This window comes from Akebia trifoliata, chromosome 13 (genome assembly GCF_017979445.1).
Source record: "Akebia trifoliata isolate Shusen 1 chromosome 13, ASM1797944v1, whole genome shotgun sequence".
Taxonomy (NCBI): Eukaryota; Viridiplantae; Streptophyta; class Magnoliopsida; order Ranunculales; family Lardizabalaceae; genus Akebia; species Akebia trifoliata.
The window spans coordinates 4,539,357-4,561,913 of record NC_141387.1 but is presented as its reverse complement, the minus strand read 5'-3'; the positions used below and the strand labels follow the sequence as shown (position 1 = coordinate 4,561,913).

Here is a 22,557-nt window from a genome sequence, read left to right as displayed (position 1 = left end):
AAAACATTATTGAGCGATAATCTTGCTTGCCTTAGTTTGTTTTTTCAGTGGTGACGGTAGCGTTGAAAATATACTAAAATAAACCTGTGAGAAAGATAGTAACATATTTAATGTCAGAAGTAGGTTAAAGGATATATCTATTACCTATATTAAAAGGAGATTCATTCGTACGACTTTTTTGTTTACAAAAATACCCTTATATATTATTATAAATCTCTTTTATATCCCACAAAAAACTCATCCTATAAAATATCCTTTTCTTTTATAAAATACCATTTACATCCTTTTCTTTCTCTTTGGACCTCTTCATCTTCTTCTCTCCCAACCTGACCTTTCTTCTCTCCAAACCATTAATGGACGAATTCCTTGTCTTCTCTGTGATTATCGTCATCATCATTTTCTTCCTCGCAAGGAGTGTATATCTTTTCAACTCCTTGGTTGCAACCGTTTTGCATCTCTTTGCTTCCAACCGTTTCGATTGCAACCGTTTTGCATCTTTTCGAGTGCAACCGTCTTCAAAGATCACGTTGCTTCGAATGTATACATACTTATACTTAGTTAAATTAAAAAATCAGATCTCCTCACCCAATCTTCTCATCTTCTTTCTCACCCAATCTTCTCATACTTAGTTAAATTAAAAAATCAGATCTCCTCACCCAATCTTCTAATCTTCTCTCTCACCCAATATTCTCATCAACATTAATCAACTTCGACCTCCCATTCCACCAATTTTTTGGTAAGAGATTTAAACACAAGTTCTAATTTTTTTATTTTTTGTTTTTTCCTTTCTTTTAGTTTCTCTTTTATTGATCTCTTTACAATATATGCATTTTGAATATTTAATTCTTTCATAATTAAGTATATGCATGCCAACTATTTGATAAAATGTCTGACATATGTTTTTTTTCATTAATTTTTTTCCTTTATAATTTTTGTTTCTGATTTGCATATGTTGAGAACTCAAAATTGTTTCCCTAATTTTTTTTTTCATAAGATTTCTAGCATATGTGATAAGATTTTTCTTACGTCTCCTAATTTATTATTTTCCGGTCATCTTTTTAGTTTAATAGCTGAACGGGACCCATATATATATATATATATATATATATATATATATATATATATATATATATACACACACACAACTACCTTTTTCATAATTTTACTATGCACGCTGTCCTAAAGGTAGAACTTGCCCCTATTCATGTACCGACAATGTCTAGGCATCACTCTATCAGGATTCAATGGTCCCAACCTTGAGAGGGCAGCACTAGGTTTCAATTTTAGAATGAACAAACAATAAGTATGGCTCCCTAAAGATGAACAATATTTTTAAAAATACTAAACATTGGAGTGTAAAAGTGTAACACAACAGAGGGAAAATACATTGGGTATTGTTGTGTCTTAAAGAACTTATGACTATAAGATAAATAGACAATCAGCCATGTGTTGATGTAGTATTGTTGTATGTGGGAGTTCTTGATTTTGAGTATGGGTAGAACGACTCCAATGCGAGCCTTTGTTTCTCGTAGGTAAGAGAATGATTTGTCTCAAGATACACCCTTTAAGATCGATCAATCACCAATAGTCAAAAGGAAAAAAAAAAAAAAAGGAAACACAAGCTTTAAACATAAGAAAAACATATTTTTTGAAAGCAAAGTGGAAAACACACCAATTGGAATTTGTAGAGAGGTGCTAAATGCAAAGAGGTACAATTTTTTATGGAGGGGTGCTTTAAAAAAAGACACAAATCACAAAAGGTGTTACTGAAGGACACAACAGTTACGCCCAATGGTTATAGACTAATAATTGCGAGTATTGATAATTTTTAATTCAAAATAATTTTAACCAGTGACAACTTATGATGTGTATTGTGCAGCTTTAATAAGGATACATAGCGAGAGGAACAACAATAAATTTATGGCTAGGGAATACCTTGAAATGACTATTGTGCATAGAATTGTAGTTGGATAATTAAGGTGGTGTGCTTTTGAAAGGCTATGCGATTGACATATCCCAATCAAACTAAAGGGAGAGAAGTATAATATGGCAGTAAGACCAATTATTCTTTATGGGGCTGAATTTTGGACTATCAAGAAATATGTTCAGATATTCAGTGTGGCAGAATTCAAGAGACGGACGAATGAAAAGACTAAGAAATTAAAATTAGAGATGAACTTCTGCATGAAAATGTAGTAATAGCCTTGATAGGTGCTAATAAGCTAAAATAAAGTTGATTAAGATGGTTTGGTCATGTGCAATGTGGACTGCTTACAATCCTAATTACAAGAAATGTGCAAATTGATGTAGTGGAGGTAGATTTTAAAATGGATAACAATTGACATGACGTCATATATAACAGAATACAAGTTCTTGATTTATTCAGCTATCCCCAGATTTTGGGATAAAGCTTTGATGACATAGATGATGGTGAGTCATAAAACTAGATAAAGCCCAAGTTTAGGTGTAATTGACCAAGTCTTAAAAAAAATGAAAATCATCCACAAGATTTGTGCTTCAATCCAGTTTACTTGGGGCAGTTTCTTGAGCATTTAATTTTGTTATGTTGCCTATCAAAAATCATGTGATGCCATGCATGGGAACCCAGACATGCTTGATTACAATGGCCGTTAGTAAGACTAATAGGTCTGTGTTGAACATTTGCTGCTAAAGAAAGAAATCAATCAGTTGCAATGTGGAATGAGCTGTTCTCCTTGGATTAAAAAGATAAGACACATTCATTGGTTGGGGAATATTTGAAGCAACTGTGTCAAAACTAAGTGGGGTAACTTGATTCTTGTCGGGTTTCCTTTTATTTTTTATTTTCTATCTACACTTAACTTGGCCATTTGTCCTATAAGCTGTATATCTCACATCTTGCGGATATTGCATATGGTCAGGATTGAAATGGCTGAATAGCTCACCAGATAGTGGCAATTGTCATGTTAGTCTTTTGCCTTATAAACTGTTGATCTCACATCATGTGATTACTTCATGTGGGTAGTTTTGAAATTGATGAAAGAAAGCCCTTTGGCTGCTACCAGTGTCTTGTTATTCTTTCTTCCAGGAGCAGCTTAAGTGGATAAAGTTATTTGTAGTAGTCACTATTACGTTATATGGTCACTAAAGTTTATTTTAAAATAGAATTAGCCCTACTAATTTCTGAATTGAATCTTCCTTCATCAACTTATACATACATCATAATGTTGATAGGAATACCATTAGACAAAACCATTAGGGTTAGTCTAATGCAATTATATTTGGGTCATAGAACTAATGTAAATGGAGTTTAGCATGCAGATAAGGTTTACTTGAGCTCCTACTCGAGCTCATCCAGTATATATGTATATTTATTTATTGATTTTGACCATTATGTAACCTTGGTTATTGTAAGAATGGCTCAATTTCGAGCTTTAAATGAAATAAATCACAATGTTAATCATGTACAGACTACAACCCATTTTTCCTGGGTTCTTACATTTTAACTTGACCTTTCCCTTTTTGCCTTTCGAGCTGCCTGCGTTGGTCACAGCTGGTGAATGCCTCTTGCATTAGAGGATGCATCATTAAATGAATAGCAATATGTCGACAAATGATCTGTTCTTGAAACAGAGATCCCAGTCCGGACTGTGTTAGCTGTTTTCTCTGCACCATGGCTTACACTTCAGCTGGTTTTGTTTTCGTCTTGGCCAACTTGGTTGCCATGGCCAACTTGCTTGCTGGAAAGTGTAACCTAGCCATGAGTGGACGGGGTGTACGGGTTTTCTGGTCGAATCCTCGTACACAAACATATCCTGCAAGACATGTTTAGAGGAAATGTCAGCAAAAACTTCTAGACTTATTTCTTCTAGATGGGTAATACTAATATAGGTATGAGGTTTGAGCTATCAAATGTGTGGTTTAACATATCTTATGAGTTAGTTGCAACTTGATAGTATCCATGCTAAAATATCCACTTTAAATAGGGGTAGTCTCAGATAATTTCTAATGTGTAAGGATGCTCATCATTATCTTTCCCATTTTTAATTGTTTCCAGTCATTTCAGTGCATCTTTTTGCATCATACCCATGTGATCTAGAGGTTAGCCAAAGCAATTAAGATGACTAATAATTGGTGCGATTTCATACCTTTCCAGAAGTAGCTTTGAATTTTCTCCGTTGATTGACCTAGCACACAAAACAATGGTTTAAGTCAGTTTCAAGTTGTTTTTCTTCTTCTTATTCTTCTTGGACGAGGCTAACATTTTTTTTCCGCATTGGATACTAAAGAAACACATGACTTGTTTGAACCCTATGTGTGTGGCAAGTGATTTTTTTAGTGTCTTGAGATTCTTTGCAACTTTTCTCTAGATCCATCTCCATGGTTTTATATCCATACTTTTCATGGAAATATTCTAAATATATTACAACCAACCAACCATTAATAGACGAATACATCACTTTAAGAATTTGCAAAATTATTTTATTTATTTATTTATTTTTTTGTTTGAGGGAATTAAAATCGTTTTGTTGACTTATGGTTTGGATTGGTGGAGAGTGAAGTTTGAGATTGATTCCATCAATTCTGTTGTTTTCATCTGCTTTACAGTTTTTATCTCAACCACGTATCTCTATCTCTCTCTCTCATGTGGTTCCGATTTCTGATTCTTTAGTTTAATTTCCAATTTGTATGGTTTATTTTTTCTCAGATTATATTTGGGCGTAAAGATCAAAAATAGCATTTTATTTCAGGAACAATTTCATCTCTGGTAACGATTTTTACTTGCATTTAATTATTATTTATATTTATTTATTTCATGTTTCTGTCTTTGGTTGTACTTTTTGAAAATCTAAGCATTTTAGATTGTCAAGAGACAACTTTTTGTTTTGAAGATGACCTTCCCCCCCCCCCCCCCCCCCCGATTTAGAGCTATTTATGTTATATGATGATTTTTTGTGATCCAATCTATATATGTTTGTGAATATTTTTGTTCTCCATATTTGGAGTTTTTTTTTATTATTAGATTTGTGTACTTTTGTTCATGTCTTTGGATGAAATTTAGTGATCCAATCTATAGATGTTTGTTATTTTTTGGTTAATTCTCAACATTGATTTTACAATTGATGCTTGTACTGTATTTCTTTTTTGACTTCAATGGAAAGCAGAGAAGATTTGGGTAGCACGATACATGTAGGAGATTTAGGAAATCAGAGTTCATTTGGTAGAAGTTTTGAATCAAATAGTAATTTGATTTGATTCTTCATAGTTTTTGGAGAACCATTCAAGTTTTGATCGAAAATGTTGGTTTCGATATCTGGGATAAATAAATATTTGTAGAATCCCACTTTTTGAATTTTGTTGTGGCGGGTTGATTATTTGTATACTTTCGGTCATGGGGTTCTGAAGAGATATATTTTATGTTACTCTCTTTCATACCTTGTGCTTGCTACTATGCTTCCCAAGTTGTTTTTCATGTGTACTCAAATGAATGCTGAGAAATCATTTCCCGGGCAAATAATTTTCCTTGAAAATGATTTTCCATTAATCAAACACACCCTTATAATTTTGGGTTAATTATGAGTGAAATTATATCTCCTTTGTGCAACTTAGGGAATGGTAAATTCCACTTCTGTTAGAGGTATTTCATATACACATGGAGACAAAGGGAGATGAATTCTTCTCGATCTCATGATCAGGTATACATATTTGTCCAGAAATCATTAGTTGCGTTTAAGGATCAATAAAAGTACAAAATCATTAATGTCCTTGATATCGCTAATTTATTTTTTGGGAAGCTGTGAAACCTTACTTTTCTTGTTCTTCAAAAGTCATTTCCTCATCATTTCCAAAATATACAAATAGATCCACTTCTTTAAAAATTTGGCTCATATTATTTCTGAGAGAGATTTGTATGTATTAGATGCATAAATGCTACACTCGTGCTGGGCTAATGAGTAATAAACATTAGATTTCAAATCTACAATAAAATTGTTTAAATCTAACGGTTGGAGTTCACCGATTAAGATTAACTATTAACTGGGGAAAGGCAAAAAATTCTTTGATGATAGTTTTTACGCTTACAAACAATAATATTCTAACATTCTTCTCATTAACATCAATCAACTTCGACTTCCCATCCCTCCAATTTTTCGGTAAGAGATTTAAACACAAGTTCTAATATTTTTATTTTTTGTTTTTCCTTTCTTTTAGTTTTACTTTTCTTGATCTCTTTATAATAAAAGATGTTTTTTCTTGTTGAATTATATGACATAAATATTATTTTTAGCATATGTGTTTTCTTGGGTCTCCTAATTTATTTTTTTTTCGGTCATAATATTTTTATTTTTTGTTTTTCTTTTCTTTTAGTTTTACTTTTTTTGATCTCTTTATAATAAAAGATGTTTTTTCTTTTTGAATTATATGATATAAATATGATTTGTAGCATATGTGATCAGATTTTTCTTGGGTCTCCTAATTTATTTTTTTTCGGTCATCTTCTGAGTTTAACTAAATATATAAATATTTGAATATTTAATTCTTTCAGAATTAAAATTCTGTGGTGAGTATGCTTGGTTTTGATCTTCCACACCTCTTTTATTTTATTTTATTTTTATTTTTTCCTGTTGATTGTTTATCGAATACCTTACAAACCGTTTCTAGAGAATGATAATCACATTAGGCTTTCTGTTTTGTGGTGTGAAGTTTTTTTTATATTGGTGTAAGGCCTTCAAGGACTTTTAGGGATTCTTCGTTGAGGATTTCATGTTTCAGTGAGATTTTATTTATAAGGAGATTGTGTAGGGAATAGGGAAGATTAAGGGGTAGTATCCACTTGAAGATAATGATCCTCATTCTGTCATACAGACCCTTTTTTCTAATTTTACTTTGCATCTAAAACCTTTGGATTTTGAATTCTTATGGATATTATTAATGCCCAGACAGCTTTAATATATATATATATATATATTTTAAATGAGTTGCATTCACAAACATGGAAAACAGCTACATTTGGCTCTATGGAGGACCTTTTGGTGCACATGAAGTTTGTCTATGTTAAGCTAACCATCCATTCAACTGAAAATATATGATGAGCAGTTTAGAAAAAAAAAAGGGTCTTTAGATTGAGTGCCTTGGATCTTCAGATCGGTTAATTTTGTGATATAGCTCTTAAGTAGGTCCTATTTGTTATTAAACTGGACCCTCTTTGTGTATCGTGTTCGTGTCCTCTATATGCAAATACCAATAGTTTTTTAATCTATCAATGTATATCAGGCTTTGTCTATTTAGAAACATCCGAGTCTCCAACCGGATCTCACTTGGTTTCAATTAGAAGTTTTGCCGTAGATTGCAATTATTATTATTTTCCTCTTATTTTTCAACACGACTTCATTTGATTTCTTGTGTAGCCAATGAAGGAGATGGATGGCTCATTCCACTCTCATGGAAGACTGTGTACGGTCCACCACCAGATATGTCTCTCTTCTAGGCAAAGTTGGCCGACACGACAACCCAATATGGTAAGGTTTCTATAGAGAATGTAACAACGATGTATTGCTAATTTTTCTTTTCTGATATATTGACTCAATCGTGTTTCAAATTTGAATTCTTTGTTGAAAATCTATATAAAATGAAGAATTAAAAAGAGAAAATATAGATGGAAGTTAGATAGAAAAGAAGACCTGTGATATGGTACATGTTTTAAAGCACGTAACAATTCTTCCTTATTGTAGCTCTTTTAAAAATTAAAAGAAAAATTTGTGATCAAGAACAGTGTTCCATTCCATAAAAAACGTTACGTGTTAGAGAATCTGCTCAACTTCTTTTTCTTTTAATGAAATCATAGTTAACAAAAAAAATTAGCTTCAAGAAATGTTTAGATTTTCCAAATATTTTCAGGACCTTAAAAATGTTGTAGTTTTATTCTTTGTTGTGTAACTAATTAGAATATTCTTCCAATTCATAGGGAACATAGTCAAAAAAGAAAAGAACAAAACAATCCTCTCTTCATTTAGTGAATTGTTATTAGGGATGTATTCATATTCTCCTTATTTTGACAAGTCGAAGCCAGAATCTCAATGAACTGTTTTTGATGCACAGGTGAGATCTTAAGTGAGGAAAGTACAAGTTCTCTTCTTTGACATAATGAAGATTGCATTTCCAGACACAGATCTCCGAGAAGCCTAGGACTGGTCCCATGTCTCTTCCCACTGTGGGTCACAATGTCAAAGGTCCAAATCTTGGTCCTCCATCGGCCCAGAGGGATGTGAAGTTAAGTCAGCAGGTAACCAATCAGCAAGTTTGGGCCCAACAACCAACTTAACAAGCAAACGATGGTGGTGGTGCTTTGGGTTGGGTAACGCATGTAAAGAGAATGAAGACGGATTCTGGTAAAAGGAGGTCAACTAATTTATGACTGAAATTTAAATGAGTGTAAATATAATGAAAAAACAAACTGTTCCTATTGATTTCAGGTGTAAGATCAATGGTCGTTTTGGGCTGTACAATAGACTGTTAATACAATATAGTATTCCTCATCATGTCTCTCTTCTTTTAACATCCATACATATTTCTCCTCTTAGTGAGTTACATATGGGGTCGGCACTATTTGTTGTTTGACTTTTTAAGAAATAATTAATCCCAACGCTGGGATGTTATGCCAATCTTTGAAAGTTGTGATTCCCATGTTTTCCATCTTTGCTGTGGACAAGTATATTTTATTTAAACATGTATTTCACGTGCAACGCACGTGCACTTTACTAGTAAGGTATAAAAATCAAATATCCACTGATTGGGGGGGGGGGGGGGTGGGTGTGTGTAAAATACCTATTTCAAAGGGATGGGGCCTCCAAGAACCCAACTTTTGAAGGAACCCCCTCCTAGTTTCAACATACGTAGCATTTTGTATTTATTTCACACCCTTACATTTTTGTCAATATTTGAAATACCTCCTTTAAATTAGCAATGCCGCTTCAACATAATGAAGGAACCCTCCTAGTTTCAAGATACGGGGAATTTTGTATTTATTTCACACCCTTACATTTTTGTCAATATTTGAAATACCTCATTGGAAATGTCATGTGCAATCCAAAGGAGATATTTCTACAGAAATTTTGAGGCGGGATTGCCGCTTCAGAGTTTTCTGATTTGGATTGCTAACTTGTGAAAATTAGGAGTCCGAAATACTAACAAATTATTTATTGCGAGAGGTTGAAGATAAGGCTACTTTGGTTGTTTTCTGTTGGTGTTTTAGAGTAGAGCAACGTCAAGAGATATGTCATTAGCTTGAAACCACCAGAGATATCTCAAATCATTTAACAAATAAATATTAGAAATAATGACAGAGAAGATAGGAATTGCTTCTACGAAGTGCTACAACTAACAAAAAATATTGGCATATAGGACCTATATTAAACTGGAATAATCAAATAGCTAGCACATTAAGGCAAGAATATTGGGTGCACTTTTATAAATTTTAATCCATTAAATTTGTATTTTTCTTTTCTTTCTCAACAAGAAAGAAATGGAGAAGCAATATATCAAAGTAACAAAACTAACATTTGAACTGAAATGGACTCTTTATACTTTGCTTCCAACTAAAATGGAGCAAGGGTGTTCTTGTAAATATTCATATAAAAATATACATTGTATTTGAGATTTTAAATTTGTGGCAAGGTTTGAAGGGGGTTGTAGATACATGGGCTTCAAAACCTTTTGAAAGGTTTTAAATTCATCTACTTGAGTTTTGGAGTAGCCACCATTCAATTAAGGTGTGAATGGCACTATGTGACAACTAAAAATTTGACGAGCCAAAACCCACAATTTTTATAAAGTTAATTTTGACGGCCTATGGCTATTGAAATTTTTTATGATCCCTAATTTGACTGCTTAGAGCCATCAAATTTCTCTCATCCTTCATTAATTTAACAGTTTCGGTCCATTGAAAAAAAAAAATTGACAATAAAAAATTTGACGCTTTGGTCCGTCAAATTTTATGAAATTCAATGGCCTTAGACTGTCAAATATTAGCTTTTTTCACGTTGTGTGGGCACCATAAAATTATTTTCAAATTCATTTTCCTTGGCTTGTAGTGACTCTCATGTCCAAAGGATAGGTAAAAGTCTACATAGAATTCTTAACTTGAACAAACTTTAGAGTTGGGGTCCACATTATAAAATTAAAATTGAGAATGTTAATTTGTTACTCAACAAACTTTAGAGTGGATCTATCCACATCAATTGTGGCATCCAAAAATATGATTGGATTCCATAGGGTGGTGGAGGAAAATTTTCTAAAAATTTCGAAAATAAAATTTCAAAAAAAGATTAATATTCACCATTATATTTTTAGTTTTAAGTTTGGCAGTTTGGTAGCCATTCATTTTCAACAATTTCGATCATGCTCAAAAAGTATTTTTTTTCTATTTTTTCGGATTCCATAAGTCGTAGAGGAAAATTTTCTAAGAATTTTGTAAATAAAATTCGAAAAAAAGATTAATATTCACTGTTATATTTTTAATTTTAAATTTGGTGTTTTAATAGTCATCCATTTTCAACAGTTTCGATCAAGCTCAAAAAGTATTTATTTTTTATTTTTTTCATGAAATTTAGAAGGATGTGGTGTTTGATTGCTCATTTTGATAATCCATGTAAACCCAATAACCTTTTGTAAGATTTGAAATCTTATAAGATTAGTCATAATAGTCTGATTCATAGAGTAAGGTTTGTCAGAGTACTTTAGTGAGGGAATTTTTGTAATAAAATTATAAGAGATAGATCTGCTGAATAAATCTCTCATTAATAATTGAGACATCACAAAAGACAAGTCCTAAGTTAGGGAGGAAAAGAGATTTTACTAAGCCTCATCCACTGTTATCGAGGCCTTGAGATTCACTAATTTAGTAAAGCTAGTTAGATTCCTTAACTCAATTTAGACAGCTGTATCCCAAATTTTAAAAATATATATATAGGATTTTAAGTCAAGTTAGACAACTGTATCCCAAATTTAAAAAATATATATATTCTTTTTAAGTCAATTGAGAAAGCTGTATCCCAAACTTGAAGAAATCTAACCTGAACTCGAAAAAACTGATTAGATTTTGGATCGATGGCATCTTTGGATCTCACCCTGAATCGAAATCTAGCCGAACGATTGAAGCTCGTATGGACGGGACAATTGAAGATGCTTAATTGTTGAGTTTATTTGCTTTCTAAATATTTTGCTTCCCCAATAATTTTGTGCTCTAAGTTCTTTAATTTCTTCATTAAAAATATTTCAATTGTTACTTAATTTTTTAATTTTTTTAATTGTTTGAGAGAGATATTTCCATGTGATGGTTAAGAAATAAATATTTTAGTTGCGTTGGTGCAGGTGGCTAATTTCAAAAGTGTGAAGATATAAACCATCCAAAGACTAGTAAGTGATTATATTTTCCTTTCTATTTATATGATTTTTCTTCTTTGTCATTTCCTTTTATATATATATATATATATATATATATTTATAATAATTTTTATTTAGAGGAGAAATTGATGCATCAAAATATCATAATTTCATTTTTTTTCACTATAGAATTAATAAACCATAATTAGAGATACTACCCTATGTTTTGAAATTGATGACATGCATCCGTCGAGCTTAGTCTTCTAAATAGGCTAAGAGGAAAAGACTCAAATGCCCTCATCTTCAACCTCTATTCAAAAACCTAAATTTTTCTTCTTATAACCAATCATCTTCAAGTTCTTCGAACATCATGGTATATCTACTTAACTTAATTTCAATTTATAGTTTTCTACCTTAAACTAACACCCTTTACATAAAACTCAGATTTTTCTACCCAAAATTCCATCATTTTCAAAATTTTCAAAAATATTATTTGTTTTTTATTCCCAAAACAAGTCTTCTTCAAGCTCTTCAACTTCTAGAGTATTTTACCTTATTTTAATCCATCATTTTCTACTTTATCTTCTTCGTAGAAAATCCTAGATTTTTCAACCCAAAATTTCATCATTTTGTACTTCCTAAAAAATTCCAACTTGCTTATTTTTGAAGATTGAAGAGTTGAAGTAGATAAAGTCTTAAGATAATTGATGAGGGTTAAATTTTTTATCCAATAAGGTTGAAGATGATTGGTTTTTAGAAGAAAAATCTGGATTTTTTATTAGAGGTTGAAGATGAGCGTGTTCAAATATTTTTCCCTTGGTCTATGTAGAAAACTGAGGTCAAGGGATGCATGTCACCATTTTCAAACCATAAGGGGGTATCTCTAATATTTAGCAAAACATAGGGGGGCATGTCTAAATCACCCTTAAGTTTATGCCCAATAATCTCTAAGCCTATGTTATTAATCACATATGATAAACCATTTGTAATTGATAGCGCTTACAAATCTTAGATCTAGAATCCCCAAACTGTAATCATTATGAAACATAAAGAGGAGTAGATGTTATATGATACAAATAAAACCAAGATAATATGCCAAAATATCCAAAAACTACAATATAGCTCACTTGAGCCACATTGAATATATTTCCTTTCAATTTTAAAATATAAAAAGAGTTACTGTATCGATCTAGATCTAGTACGCTATGTGGTTTTCATGTGCATAAAAAAGTAGGTTTTTCTGATGATTAGGATTTTATTTTTATCTAAATATTTCAAATGTGATATGTTATTAGTAGATGGCATAAGCAAATGCATATGCATTACAAAAATGAGGATTTATGTACTATTAATCTAATATATATATATATAATAGTTTATCATTTAATATATTACAAGAATATTTTTGTCTTTTAAAATATTAATTTAGGGTAATTTTAAAGTTGCATCAAACCCTTCTCTCATTAAAGATTAGAAAGGATTTTTTTTTTTTAAATTCCACAAATTAACTAATGTGGTTATCAGAGTCGGGCCGATTTACAGTTGGGGCAGTGGGGAATTTACACACACAAGAATTTTTTTAAATTACATGATCCTCTATATTAATTTTTGATATATTTTAAGTTTGCCCCCTCCATCACTCAAATTTTTTTGATTTATTAGAGCCCCTTTATTATTTTAATAATTAAGATGCCACATGTGTTTTCTAATGGATGACATAACCATTTTTGACCTTGTTAGCCCCCTCGTACCTATATCCTTAATCTTAGTCTTGAATTTGCTAAGAAGTTTGAATTCTATAGACATTTAATTTTAATATATTTAACCTTATCTTAATGCAACATTTTGAACCTCCCCAAATCCCTTTGTAGAAAATCCTAGAATTTTCTTTCAAATAGCTCATCTTCTACTTCAAATATATATATTGGTTTTGAAAGTTAACGTAGATTAGTCCTTTGGTTCAAAATTAGGGTAAAATATTTCGAACCTCACTTTAATCCATTTGTAAACTATAATTTTCTTTCAAAAAAAAAAAATGATCTTTTACTTTAAAAATTCTATATTGTTCTTTTGGTTTGAAAGTTGAAGTAGATTAGTACTATGGGTCAAGACTAGGACAAAAAAATAAATTACCCTAGATGTTGAAGATGACCAGCTTTGGAAACATAAATCAAATAATTTTTTATTTTAAATTTAATGTGAGGGTATTGAGGTCATTTTGCATTAATCTATTAGAAAAGATCAAGGATATAGAGGCATTTAGGCGTTCTAATCAGTATTTAAGAACCCTATATATGCTTTCAAACGGATGACATTTCCCCTTGACTTAAGTCTTCTCTCATAGACTAATGAGAAAAGAGTCGAATGCCTTTTCCTTCAACCTTTAATACAAAAAACCCTTGAATTTTTCCCTCAAAACCACTCATTTTCAGGCTCTTCGACCATATTGGAAACTATAGTTTGCCTGCCCCCCTACAAGAAAATCCTTGCTCCTCTAATCAAATTCATGGGCTTGCAATTCTATTCATTTTTATAAAACAATAATAATTAATAAGTTTAAATGTATTGTTAGAACAATTTTTGGAAGAAAATGTTGATTTCAATAAATCTCTACCACTGTTTCTCTTAGAGGTTCTAGTGGTCGAATAGTAGTACGAGGGATTATAATGTGTCGTACATTGATACATCATATCAATATGATTGAAGAGGTTCACTACTATGATGATACGTTGTATGAATGAACACAATATTACAACGCATCATACTTATAGCATAAAATATATCTATATCTAACTATATCTATATTCAGATCTGGATTTGTTTATATTAATTTGGATCCGATCAAATCCGTCTTGGATAATACTAACTAATACTAAAAAATCGATGTAGAAAAGGATATTTAGAAAAACTTAAAAATATGGTTTCGAAAACAATATATATTTGGATCTTGACGAATCTTGGGGTGGATTCATATCCATCGAGTCAAGGTATATTAAACTATATTTCACCCTTTTTTTATATATATATATAATTATTATTCAGATCTATTCCAAGGATCCAAATCTCCTAAACTCAATTCCCGAATCACTTTGGATATTCGGTGAAGTCCAACCCATTTTACACCTTAAATGTCCCCATGTGATCATAAATGTATCTATGGTTCCATTTAAGACTATATAGATTAAGGACGGAGTTTATTGAATTACTTAAAACGAATTAAGTCATATGATTAAACATAGAAGTACCTATGGACTAATGGCAATCCAAATTTGGTCAAGGATTGTGTACAAAGGAGTCTGTATTGAGAACATGTAAGACCCATTGGAGACCATGACTAATGATCAAGCTCATTATTGAGGCAACTGGTCTCCTAGAGCACCTTATCTCACCCAAATCCCCTAGGTACATGTAATGCCCTACAAACCAAGCAAGTTGGGATGGGATAAATCCATGTGGGTGGCCAACAAGAGGGCTTGAACTCCATACCTCTCCCTTTCTTTGAGTTGCCTTGGCCACTGTGCCTAACACTTGTTAAATAATCCAAATAGACAATGAAGTCTGTACCTTCAAGATCATTAGTCATTGTAGGCCATGACTAATGATCAATCCCATTAATTAAAGTGTTAAAGAAAAACTGATATAGTTGAGAAAGTAATCATCTCTCGTAAGATTATAATAAATAGAGGAATTAGGAAGTTATATAACTATCCTACACAAGTACACAACTCACGTTGCTTAAAATAATCATCCTTATGTTAAGTTTTAATAAGGTCTAGTATCATCCTCATTTACTATATAACACCAATCTATATTACCCTCCTGCAATTGCATGTATGTTCCTTTGGATAAGGAACACAAGATTGGTCACGTTTAATATCAATGGTATCTAATCTGTCTACTCGATCCTAATCCAAATCTTGACGATATGTAGAGGAGAAATTGATCAATCAATATATCTCAATTTCGTTCTTTTCCCTAAAATCAATTGGACTAATCGCACACTTATAATTAATAAACCGTAAGTTGGACCCATTAAGTTTATGCTCAATAAACTCAGAATTTGGAACGGCTTAAAACCGTTCCAAATATGAAAGCACTACCAAAAAAAATATACATTAGACATCGATTGAAATCCGATGTCTATAAGACTGATGTCCTAAGTCTGAGACTTTGGACATCGGTTACAAACCGATATCTAAACGTTTAAAGAAAAAAAGTGATACACCCATACGGATGGGATTTGACAAAAAATGTGGAAGCAATATTTTAGATCACGGATAAAACTTACCAAATCGACAACTTCTATCGCCTGCATCAATCAGTTCAAGCTCTTGAATCAAGAATAACTATTTTTAAGATAAAATAACATAGTACGCACATATGACCTAGAGAACATACTTCAACAATGGAAGTCCATTCAAAAATGTAAATCCATAACTTGGCCTAGTTATTTGTTTGGAGTCACAAATGGATAAAAGAAATGATGGAGGATCAAGTTGATTTGTTAGGTGTTTTTTATGGAATTTAATTGACTCACAATCTGCAGAAATGTTCAGGAACCACATTGTAACTGGAATCAGAACACAGTACAAAAACAACAATAGCACTATTATAGAGCTTACAAAGTTCAGGAATTCCTAATCAATTGACACAAGCAAAGTATGGATGAAAGAGTTCAAAAAATAGATCAGCTCAACTTTTCCTATAAATATGTTCATCTTTAGGTCATTACCCTCTTTAAATCCAAGCTCTACTTTCCTTCTCTCAATCTACAAGAAGCTATCATCTTGCAAATGGAAATTTCTGCTATTCAAATAAAATATAAGCTGCAAATATGCTAAAAATTTATTTCTGAAATCTAGAAAAGTAATGAAGTAAATCTTACTAAATTCGCATGGATTTGGCTGCATGAAATCCATATGCAAGTAGGGGTCTGTTATTGGTCATTTTGAATCATAAATTTGTAAACTTAATACAGCCAAACAACGGACTAAAATACTTTTGTAGAACTTAAGCATCAAAAGCAGCCATTATAACGATGGTAGAAGAGCAAACAAAAGCAGCCGAGCTTGATAATCCAGACCCTACATGAACAAGATGTCAAGTAACTTTGATTTTTCTCATAAGAAAAAAAAGAAAGAAGCAATCAATAAAGCAATAAAAATGAAAAATGGATGGAAATATTTATGCACAAACACTGAATCAATCAATCAGTTATAGGGAATATTTATGCTTTATAACAAATTTTTTGACACAGACCAAAACGAAGAGGAACTTGGTGCAGGTTGAATATGCTAAGGTGAATGCTATGTTGCATAGACTCTTCTAAAAGAAGGCAGTACCTGTGTCAGACAAGTGTAAAGTTTGAAAAATTATCTACCCCAAATGTTATTGAGTTCCTTCTATTTTGGAGGGAGGGAAGGGGCTTTCACAGTGAAATGACTATACTGAACTCGTACTCACCTCATGCAGTAATTTTGAAATCCTATCACGATTGGCTTGAATTCCCCTTATACAGTTCTTTTCGAATGAAACAAATGCATCTCCGAGTAACCTCAGTAGCTGTCAATGAAGAATCAAGTTAGTAATACATTGATTAGTAGAACTTAGTAAACAAATTTTTTTAACCATATAAATTTTACCAACTGAAAACTCTTCTTTTATCTAGCGATAAGCATGCTAGTAAACATCCAAACAACAACTTGCCTCCTCTGCATGTACAATCAAGTAGTGATCATTTATGTTGTCGATCTTTTAATTCCATAGGTGAGAAAATTTGCAAGATGTTCATAGAGTTATGGTGAAGGGTGTTGGAGGTCCCTTCCTAAGGCTGCAGGTCATCATCATTGTGGCAAGAGTTGTAGGCTTCAATGGATCAATTATTTACGTCCGGATCTTAAATGCGGTAACTTCACCGAAGAAGAAGATGAGCTAATTATCAAGTTACATAGCATACTTGGTAACAAGTAAGTCTACTCATCATTGAATTATATGTTACAATATATAGAGTTCAATTCAATTTGTTAAAATGGATCATTAGATCTTTAATGGTTATTATTAGCATACATGAACATATATGAGTCGAGGAGTAGACCCAACGACACACCGACCGATAAATGAGTCGGTATCAGATGCTAAAACCATATCTTTTACTTCTGTTGTTGCTAAAGAAGAATATAAGATTGTTTGTGGGTTTGAATCCAAACAAGAGAAGAGCCAAAGCGAAGAAGAACAATTTCCAGACTTGAATCTTGAGCTTCAAATTAGTCCTCCTTGTCAAAACCCAATAGGGCAATTGAAGAATAGTGGGAAGATAAGTCTATGTTTCTCTTGTTGCTTGGGTTTGATAAATAGTAAAGAGTGCAGTTGTTTCAGCAGCAATAGTAGTAGTAGCAGTGATTTCTCAGGATTCAAGGGTGGAGTGTTGGATTACAGAAGCTTTGAGATAAAATTTAATTGAATTGGGGTTGATGCAGTAACAGAGAAGAGAAAGAAAAGGTATCTTATTATGGGCAACTCTCTATTTTTCTCTTATTTCAACTTGTATAATTATTAACACATATTACAATATTAGCAATTTCAATTCCTTCTAGAAAAAGGCCACCACTACACCAAATTCAGTATTTTAGAAACACTGCCAAGGGGTGAAATAAAAATAAATAAAAAAACGGAAGTATGTTCTTATACAATGCTAATCACCTGTTATCTCGAAGGTCCAACACAAAGGCATTAACATTGTTGCTCCTTAGAGTTTCAATTGCTTCCTTGACGGCCCCTGCAAGGAACCTTTTTTAAGAGCGCATTAAAAAAAATACAACTGGTGCTATTCCCCCCAACCCACACACACCAAAAAACAAAAAAAAGAAGTGGAAAGTCAGTAAAACCAGATTGTCAAAACCGATTAAAGTAGGGAGAAAATGAAGAAAGAAAGAGGAAGCCATACTGTCTCTTTACCTCAAAACTCATCTCAACTTCAATAGTCAGGCATAAGTTGACTGATCTTCCCTTCCTCTGTAGCCATCCCATGCTCTGTAACTCTCAACCAAATACAAACAGCAGTAAAGCTAAGTATCAAACTCAACAACCCACTCGCAAGTCCAATCCCCACAATCACCATAACAGTCAGCCCTTTAGTTTTAAAATGCAAAATAGCTTGATGCAGTACAACAGGGTTTCACTATGATTATGTTTCTGTCTCACTTTTTATTATTTTTCCTCAAATGTGCAGCTGACAAATAATTGAAAAAACGAGGAAAGCTATAAGGTATATATCCTTATCAAAGCAGAAGCAAACAGAATCAGTAAGACAACAAATTATACAAAGGTTGTTTTTCTGATAAGCATTTCCATTTTCACTAAAGATTATATCCTTTTCAAAAAAACACGAACCTTGCATTGCCGAGTCTTCTTTTGCTTACTGATTTTTATTTTTATTTTTTTTATGGGTAAGTTGGACTTGAACGCATGACCTCCAAGTTAATTTGCAATGAGTCAAACCAACTGAGCTACGGCTCTAAAGCCAAAATAGGAAATGGAAGTTACTAAAAGTGCTGATAAAAAGCATATAAAAAAGATAAAGCTAAAAATTGTTGCACAGAGTGGCACAACTTGCTTGGACTTGGTAAGCCAAGCAAAATAGATAATGCTAAGAAAGAAAACGGGCATCCAAATACAAACAATGGATGCATATCAACCATAACGCAACACTAGTTGACACCACTACCAGCCCACTGAGTGACATTAAACAATATCCCACATCGATGAAGAAGCTTCCTCTTCCTCACACCTTATCATCAGGTCCCAATCATTAGAGCTTGCATGATAAGAGAAATACATGAATATCTGAAAGGCAACTCAGTTATTTGCTACTCAAGCCCAAATGTTATTTTTTTTTAATAAGTAAAGGATTATATTAATAAAAGTGGTCGAGATGACTAGTGTATTTAACCCACATTCACTAGGCCAATAGCTAAAATCACAAGAGCTTCAAACCATAGCTAATTGGTTATTACTCTCATCCATTCACTAAAAAGTAAGCTCCATCAAGCAAGAATAGCAAATTTGAAGTACCAGAGTGACAGAATTTAAGGGCATCACATACATCATGATATTGAACATGAGAATTTAATAGGCCAATAACAAACCCAATCCCTAACAACTACACCTGAGAAGCTAACTGAATTGAGAAGAATCACTTACTATTTTCAGTAGCTAATGGAGGTTCCCGAAATTTCTGGTGGAAAACACAATTGCAAGTCCCATCACACAGTATAATGTCATTTTTTGGAAAAGCATCTCGTAGCTTGCATTTTGCGCAGAAAATCTAAACATAAAACAAAAAGCTGTGAATATTCAACTCTATATATGAAAAAAAAGGCAGAAATTTAGTAATAAACAAAACATATGCATCCCAAGTTTTTAGAGACAGAAAAGTAAACATTGGAACATCATTAACTATCTATCATGTGGTATTATGTATCCCAATGAAATCTGCAAACTATTTACTGAAATATTGGTCTCGGACAATATTTAAAATCATGGTAGAAATTGAAGAAGATTGAGGAATCAGACTCGAACATATTGAAGATGTTTTCTGATTAGAGGATAAATTAATTCTTTACTATCATGTCATGAGGTTTAAATTTAGAGAAGTATGCTCTATTTTAGTTGTGAGTTGTAACAAAGTATAAGAATGTGTCACCTACATTTAATCCTCAGTGTGAAAAGAAAAATAATTGATTTTCTTTACCTACATGTATATATGATTACATGTTGGTTAAGGTAGATCCATATGATAGATTAAGATCTGATTCATATGATTTCCATAGCATGCCTACAATGATATACTTTTTCCGGCCATTGATCTTATGAGTTTTTGAGCCACTCTTGGTCTTGGTTCACCTTTACATTAGAAAACCAGCTTATTGAATTCAAGTATTTATTTTTCTTCAACGTGTAAAAGCGAACTAAACTACATAAATGTCCGCCCTATAGCCTTTAAATGAAATCTACACAAAAAAAGTTGGGCTGAGAATAAGGAGCGAACTTCCCATGACCTGGATATGTAATTGGAAAAGATAAAATAGGTTGAAGACTACCAATGTTAATTTGCCATTTTACAAGTTTTCCAAATCATTCCCCCAGAAATGAACACATTAGAACTACTAAAGTCTTTCAAATATTAGTTTTAGATTAACTTCTAATTGTTTAGTCACAATAGTGTTAGAAAACTCAATCGTGGCAAGGGATTTGTTGGTGGATCTTAGTTCTGTGAACATGATATGAATTACTACAATTAGAAATCAGAAGAATACTACAGAGATTGGAGTTCAAAATAAGAACACTTAAAATCGGAGATTTCAAAACATTCAAATTTCAAACAGACCTCCAAGGAAAGGAAATGATTTGATTGTATCTTTGGAAAAATACCAAGAAATCAGAGCGAATCTTCAAGAACACAATCATTTGCAGCAAAAACACAAAAACATTGTGGCATTTATGGATGAATATGCTTCGACTAGACTTTAACAATCCAACTCAAAGAAACCATATCCATACTAAGAAATCTTCAACAACAGAACAACCACAAAAGACACAGATGCTTAAAAATCAAAATCTAACCGATTTTAAGAAGAAAAAAAAAGCAGCGAAAGCAGATCTACAGAATAAAACCAATATAACCGATAAAAAAGCGATGAAACATTCAAAAAAGCAAGAAAATAACCTCTTTCTTCAATTAAAAAACCTTAAATGCTTTCAAACATAAGAAATAATTTGAGATGGGCGAATCCGTACCTCTTTCTTCTTCAAATCTATTAAAGATAACCCTGGTAATTTGAGAGAATCGAGAGAGATCGAACCCTAGATCAATGATTTTGAAATCTGATTGCGTCTGGAAACCCTAGTTATTGTTCTTCAAAATCTGAGATTCTGTGAGTGAGAGATCGAGCGAAGAATTAATGTTCAAAACTAGATCGATTCTGTGAGTGAAAGAGAGTCGATCGAACGAAATCTAATGTGAGTGAAAGAGAGAGAACCGATCGAACTAAAACAAGTGAGTGAAAGAGAGAGAGTAGATCGATCGAAAACCAACGAGTGAAAGAGGGAGATTCGATCGAACAATACCGATGAGTGAGAGAGACAGAGAGAGAGAGTTTCGATCATAGACAAACCAGTGAGTGAAAGAGAGAGAGAGACAGAGAGAGTCGAGAAACAGAAAGACAGAGAAAGTGATCGAACGAAACTGATACGAGTTGAGTCGAACGAAAAAGCGTCTGAGTCGAGTCGAGCTTGAGGCGGAAAAAAACATTTTTCCCTGATTAACGACTGTGGGAATCCGTCGCTTAAAACGACGGCTCAAAACTGTCGTTTTTTCCGGAAAAACCACGTCGGATTTTACCCATTATGACGTAGTGTAAGCCTGTGTTATCAATCACGATATGATAAGCCATTTGGAATTGGTAGGCCCTAGAAACCATGCCTAAATACCCAAAAACTATAATATAGTTCACTTGAGCCACATTGAATATACTTCGTTTCAATAAATAAAAAAAGAGTTACCTTATTATCCTTTGACTTTCATGTAGTCAATCAAAGAATATAGATCTAGAACCCTATGTAGCTTTTATCTGCATCAAAAATTAGGTTTTTCAGAGGATTAGGATTTTTTATTTAAATAATTCAAATATGGTAGGTTACTAGTAGGTGGCATACAAGAACACAAGTGTATTACAAAAATGAGGATTTACATACGATTAATCTAATTTATTTCATAGTTTACCATTTAATATATTACAATAATGTTTTTATCATTTTAAATATTAATTTAGAGTCATTTTGAAATTGTATTTATCTTATTAAATTTAAAAGGTTTTTTTTTTTTTTTTTAATTTCCACAAATTAACTAATCGTGGTTACGAGAATGGGGCAGATTTATAGTGAGGCCAATGAGGCACTTGCCTCCACAAGAATTTTTTAAAATTACATGATCCTTTAGATAATTAGGTGATTTAGGTATGCCCCCTTACATTTTGCTGGATATTAGAGATACCCAACTATGTTTTGAAATTGATGACATGCATCCCTTGGCCTTAGTCTTCAAAATAGACTGAGGGGGAAGACTCAAATGTCCTTTATCATCAACCTCTAGTCAAAAATCTAGATTTTTCTTCCTATATAACCAATCATCTTCAATTTCTC

General features: G+C 32.5%; 1 protein-coding gene and 2 long non-coding RNA genes across 7 annotated transcripts in view; 2 read left to right on the top strand and 1 right to left on the bottom strand.

The window, feature by feature from the left end:
* Positions 1–300: 300 nt before the first annotated feature.
* Positions 301–8,556, top strand: LOC147387438 (uncharacterized). 2 transcript variants are annotated; one of them, XR_015171370.1, is made up of 3 exons: positions 301–736; positions 7,386–7,496; positions 8,077–8,556. It is a non-coding gene; the product is annotated as an uncharacterized LOC147387438 (long non-coding RNA). The 2 variants fall into 2 exon arrangements; XR_015171369.1 differs by lacking the exon at positions 301–736 and adding an exon at positions 4,495–4,747.
* A 2,434-nt stretch (positions 8,557–10,990) lies between these two features.
* The window catches only part of LOC147387433 (disease resistance RPP13-like protein 4), a 94,001-nt gene continuing 82,434 nt past the window's right edge, over positions 10,991–22,557 (top strand). The window contains exons 1-2 of the transcript XR_015171543.1: positions 10,991–11,167; positions 11,347–11,391. The gene's annotated coding sequence lies outside the window, so the exon portion shown is untranslated. The remainder of the gene's footprint in view (positions 11,168–11,346; positions 11,392–22,557) is intronic.
* Positions 16,033–21,562, bottom strand: LOC147387437 (uncharacterized). Of its 4 annotated transcripts, none has more exons than XR_015171604.1 (6): positions 21,154–21,562; positions 19,558–19,681; positions 18,313–18,395; positions 18,058–18,181; positions 16,822–16,920; positions 16,033–16,442 (listed from the first exon to the last, which is right to left on the bottom strand). It is a non-coding gene; the product is annotated as an uncharacterized LOC147387437 (long non-coding RNA). The 4 variants fall into 4 exon arrangements; XR_015171606.1 differs by having other exon boundaries at positions 18,058–18,133; XR_015171605.1 differs by lacking the exon at positions 18,313–18,395 and adding an exon at positions 17,001–17,069 and having other exon boundaries at positions 16,035–16,442; positions 18,058–18,133.